This window comes from Apium graveolens, chromosome 2 (assembly GCF_009905375.1).
Source record: "Apium graveolens cultivar Ventura chromosome 2, ASM990537v1, whole genome shotgun sequence".
Taxonomy (NCBI): domain Eukaryota; kingdom Viridiplantae; phylum Streptophyta; class Magnoliopsida; order Apiales; family Apiaceae; genus Apium; species Apium graveolens.
This window is the reverse complement of record NC_133648.1, coordinates 168,740,216-168,746,059: the sequence shown is the minus strand read 5'-3', so window position 1 is coordinate 168,746,059 and position 5,844 is coordinate 168,740,216. Positions and strand designations below refer to the sequence as shown.

The 5,844-nt window shown below is 37.0% G+C and overlaps 1 non-coding gene across 1 annotated transcript; it reads right to left on the bottom strand.

Annotated features, from left to right (window-relative positions):
- Positions 1–5,385: 5,385 nt before the first annotated feature.
- LOC141709427 (small nucleolar RNA R71) lies at positions 5,386–5,492 on the bottom strand. Its single transcript, XR_012570004.1, has one exon. It is a non-coding gene; the product is annotated as a small nucleolar RNA R71 (small nucleolar RNA).
- Positions 5,493–5,844: the final 352 nt, after the last annotated feature.

Here is a 5,844-nt window from a genome sequence, read left to right as displayed (position 1 = left end):
TAATAAGTCAGTAAAAGCTCTTTTAGCAAGTTTGAATGGTTCAATTAACTCACTTGCTAGTTGGGGTGCATCAGAGCAACAGAAACTGTAAATAAGCTGACAGAATCTAGCAAAATGGACTCTATTTCTATCTTCTGTCATCCTATCACCTATGAATCCTAAAACAGCATTTGCATAATCAAAATGTGTTTGATTCAAGAGAGCATACCCGATTTGCTGACTCAGTATGGGTATAGCATCAAAATTGGAGCACTTGTTGGCAAAGGCCTTTGTGATGCAGTAAAAGAAGAAACTCCATTCCCTCCTGATGTAAGGTCTCTTCAATTGACCCAGCTTTGCCAAAGATTTCTCATAACCCAGATTGGCCATCATCTGTTAAAGAGTAGGCTCCTCATCTGTTGAACTGTAAACACAGTTTTCTGGCAAATGTAAAGCCTGTCTAACTGTAGCCAAAGTTACCACATGATCATCCTCCCCTATTGTGAAGATAATACTAAGGGACCCATGTGCACCACCATCATCATACACACCACTCCTCCAGAACTCCAGCACTTGAGTTCCTGAGATTGCTTCTGGTTGGGTCAAAGCGTAGCCAATTTCACTTCGAGACAAAAAGTCTTGGATGAAGTGAAGTTCTGATGGAGCTTCATCCTTACTCAGAATAGCCAAGTAGTTGTTAGGAACAAACTTAGCTCCATTGAAAACGATGTCTTTTGGTGCCATTTCTGTTAAATTGAGAAAAAGAGTATACACAAAGTGTTTGATAAAATGCCTGTGAAAAAAATAGAGCTTCAGAGAATATTAGTGGGTGAGAGAAAATAAGAGAGATGAGAGAATGAGAAAAGTAGGTAAAAGATTAGAAAATCTTTTAACTTTCTTATTTATACATCCCACGTGATAACATCTATATTTGTGAAGCACGGCAGACAATTTACACTTGGCAACATATGAACAGTCAGTAAATAGTTAAAGCAGGAGTTAGTGGGCATGAGAAATAAGCAATAATTATTGTGCACATGCAGTTTTTCAAGACAAACATGTTTCCCACTAACCAAATAATTATGACTGTTTTTATCTCACCTAATTATATTCTGATAAAATATAACCGTTATAGTATTTACCACAAATAAGTCAAGTAAATAACTAATGCCACGTAAGCATCAGGGTTACCATCAGGATTTAATATCATAACTTGACTATTATCAGATTTTAACGGTCATCAGAACATGGCTTCTGTTCTCAGAAAGTGAATGTCTGTTTCTGTGATTCTTCATACAAATGCTGACTTGTTTCTTCAGAGTTTAAACATCAAAACTTCCATCAGAACTTGTCCTCAGAATTTATGCAAATGACACTTAACTGTTTGTCTGAAACAACTTAATCACCACAGTATTTTTATCATTCATATGGAGTGAGAGTGTGTGCATTTGCAAATTATCAAATAAAGATTAAAGTCTGATAAACTTCAGTACATCTTAGAAATAAGGCATAACTAAGAAAGGTGCTTAAAATATGTCTTTAATTATGAAGTCTACTATAGAACAAATTTATGCAAGAGTCCACCTCAACTATTTGTGCTCATTTTATGCATCTTTTGAAATTCCTTTTTACAGTGGCTTCTCAGTGTAAGTGAGTCACAACTGCTATCAGAATTTATGCTATTATCAGTGTATTTCTCCAGTAATCAGAGAATGTGAAAAGTCATCAAGAAAAATTTATCTGCTTTTTTAATACATATAACTTAATACCGACAATGCACTTGGGTCTTCCCTTCCACATATTTACTCTAGATCTCAAAGGAGTACCTGACTTCAATTTTCTTTTCTTTTCTTTTCTTCAGATAAATGAAGCTTATCAAGCATGTGGTTCATCCTTAAGATTTACAGACATCAGAATTTGACAGATAAGAAGAAAGAATCTAGTTTGTGACTTAATAATAAGATACACAAAGTAAATTTGACTAAGCTCAAAATCATAATTTGCTTGTGTTACTGAATTTCCACGTAAACAACTAATTTAAACATGGGATTTCCAATATGTTAAAGACTACCAGGTCAGCATCTAACACAGTAATCCTCATTGGATTGAATAGTCATAGAATATTCAAACCACTATCAGAGTATATAGATCCATATCAGATAACAATCAGTATTTAATGTATTACTATTTAAGCACAAATTACATGTAGATAATACAATCTATAAACACTGATCATAAAGTCTGATGCATGAGAACAAAAACTAAGCATATTTTGAGAAAGAACCTGAAACCATTCCAAGTTCATTTACCAGTCTTGTAAAAGTAGCTTCATATAGTGGTTTTATGAAGATATCTACTAGTTGTTGATCTGTTGGAACAAAATACAATTCCACTGTACCTTTCATCACATGTTCCCTTATGAAATGGTGCCTAATGCTGATGTGCTTTGTCATTGAGTGTTGAACTGGATTACTTGTCATAGCAATAGCACTTTGATTATCACAGTAAATAGGTATTTTAGAAAATTCTAACCCATAATCCAGTAACTGATTCTTCATCCAAAGAATCTGTGCACAACAGCTTCCTGCAACAATATATTCTGCTTCTGCAGTTGATGTGGAAATTGATTTCTGTTTCTTGCTAAACCAAGAAACCAATCTGCCTCCAAGAAATTGCCAGCTTCCACTAGTGCTTTTCCTGTCTATTTTGCATCCTGCAAAATCTGCATCTGAGTAACCTATTAGCTTAAAATCTGATTCTCTAGGATACCACAATCCTAGATCAGCTGTACCCTTGAGGTATTTGAAAATTCTTTTCACAGCTATTAGATGAGGTTCTCTTGGATCAGCCTGAATTCTTGCACAAAGACAGGTATCATACATGATATCAGGTCTACTTGCAGTTAAATAGAGTAAAGAGCCAATCATACCTCTGTAGTTAGTAATATCTACTGATGAACCAGTATCTTTATCTAACTTGGTTGCAGTGGCCATGGGAGTGGATGCAGTTGAACAATCTTGCATTCCAAATTTCTTGAGTAAATTTCTGGTGTACTTAGATTGACAGATAAAAGTACCTTCTTCATTTTGCTTGACTTGAAGTCCCAGAAAATAGCTAAGTTCTCCCATCATACTCATTTGATATCTTGACTGCATTAGCTTTGCAAACCTTTCACAGAGTTTGGCATTTGTAGAACCAAATATGATATCATCAACATATATCTGTACCAAAAGTAAGTCCTTTTCATGGTTGAGGTAGAACAATGTTTTATCAATTGTACCTTGATAAGTGGCATTTTATACCACTTAGAACGTCTTAAAATGGCTTAAATTGGTGTCTTGAAATCAAGTATTTTGTGTATTTGATGCGTTTTTCTAGTGTTTATGCATTTTAGGGTATTAGTTGCATTTCGGGGGAGGAATCATCAAGAATAATCCTTGGCATGTGTTCACCATTGCGAGAGGAAAGAAACGGGCAGATTACGGCGAAGAAACGGAGCAAAATCAGATTTTTTCCAGTAGAGGTCTGAGCTCCCGCTCAGCATTGCTGAGCGGCCGCACAGCAAGCTGAGCGCCCGCTCAGCTATGCTGAGCGGCCGCGCAGGGTCGGGAAAAAAAAATAATGTTTCTGGACTTCTACTTCTGTTTGGTTTCCACTTCTATGTAATCTGAGTTTTATGGGACTATTATATAAGTAGAATTGAGACGTTTTCACAAGTGTGGATTGAAGAAGATTGTGTTTTTACGCAAGGAGCGAAGGAGAAAAGGAAGAAGACCGATTTAGCACACCGCAATGAAGAGGAAGCATATCTTTTTGTGATTCTTGTTTCGTTGTAACGTTGGATGCTAGTTTTCTTACTTTGAACTTATTTACTCTTGTGACGTACTCTGTTTTAATATAATTAGTTTAGTATTTATTATTTTCTTGTGTTTGTTTATCATGATTTCATATGAACCCATGATGACGATAAGTGCTATTATGGGCTAATCGTGATCATGGGGTTGCAACGGAGTTATTATGGCATTCTTTAGTTAATTGTTTAATACTTTAGTGTGTGATGATTGTATGATATCTAGTATTGGTTGTGCGTATTCGTCTTATGTGCGTCGCGAACATATAAGATAGGGTGTTAATCTCTGGTGAAGCGATGGTGGATCTTGAGATTTAGAACTTGCCATGCTAGCATAGGTTCATGTACGTTGTGCATGTTTAGTGGGTAACTCTAACAGTTTTATTTGCCCTATGTAATCAAAATGAATAACTTGTGCTTAAATCGTTGTGTTGTCAATTTCTGTAGACATATAGGAACTCAATATAACTGATGACTATTCAACTTCTATCTTAATTGTGGATGCTTGGTAGAATGGTATTAGTACAATGAAAGTTGGCTTTTATCAGTTTCGTGTTATTCGATTAATATCATCACTGTCACATGCTAAAGGTAATAACAATGACTATTGAAGGAAGTAATAATGAAGTTGTGATCTCATGAGTGTTTTATTATTGATAATTTGAAGTGTTAAGTAAGTGATTAATTAAGTAGTTAATTGTAGTTAATATTTAATCAACAATCTTAAGTGTTGGTGTCTTAATATTGAGAAGTAATCATACATTGGTGAGTGAGTTTAATTAGACAATAATTTAGTCTGAGTATCTGTGGGAACGAACTAGAAAGTATTCTATATTACTTGGGAACGCGTATACTTGCGTGAATATTAGTGCGTGATTTCGCCCTAATAAGTTTTTGGCGCCGCTGCCGGGGACTCGGCGTATTTGTTTAGTTTATGTACTTACCATCATTGGTCATTAGGACTCAGTGATTAGGACGTAGTAGTTACTTATTTTTTTCCGGTTGTGTTTCAGGTACTTTAGCAAGCGTTTATGCAAACTCGTTCTCGTGCTCGCAAGAGGACTTTAGATACAGCTGAGGGGACAGACGAAGTTCTTGATATTCCGGAGAAGTTAGATTTTGAGGATTCGGATTCAGGAACTGAGCAGAAAGAACCAGTAAACATGGGAGATCGTATTATTCAAGCTGATCCAGCTCTTATGAATTTTTCTCGGCCTAAAATTGATGACATTCAGTCAAGCATCCTTCATCCGGCTATTCAAGCTAACACCATTGAAATCAAGCCGGGCACTATTCAGATGGTGCAGAATTCTGTTTCTTTTGGAGGAGCGGCAACTGAAGACCCCAACATGCACATAAGGAATTTTGTCGAGATCTGCAGCACTTTTAAGTATAATGGCGTGAGTGATGAGGCTATCAAGTTGAGGCTTTTCCCATTCTCACTGAGGGACAAGGCTAAAGACTGGTTACATTCTGAACCAGCTGGGTCCATCACTACGTGGTAAGATCTTGCACAAAAGTTTCTAGTGAAGTTTTATCCGATGGCAAAGACTGCTGCTATGAGGAGTGCTCTTACTCAGTTTGCGCAGCAACCTACAGAATCTATGTGCGAGGCTTGGGAACGGTACAAGGAAATGTTGAGAAAATGTCCACATCATGGAATGCCAGATTGGATGGTGATCACTGGTTTCTATAATGGTTTGGGGGCCCAATCTCGGCCCATGCTCGATGCAGCAGCTGGAGGCGCCTTATGGGCTAAAAGCTATACTGAGGCGTATAATCTTATAGAGACGATGGCTGCAAATGAGCATCAAAACCCAACTCAGAGGATGATGTCAGGCAAGGTAGCAGGTATTCTGGAAGTTGATGCAGCCACCGCTATTGCAGCCCAGCTCCAAGCGCTATCAATGAAGGTTGATTCTCTGGCTACATATGTAGTTAATCAAATAGCTATGGTTTGTGAGCTTTGTGCAGGTTCTCATGCTACGGATCAGTGTTCTCTTGTCAACGAATTT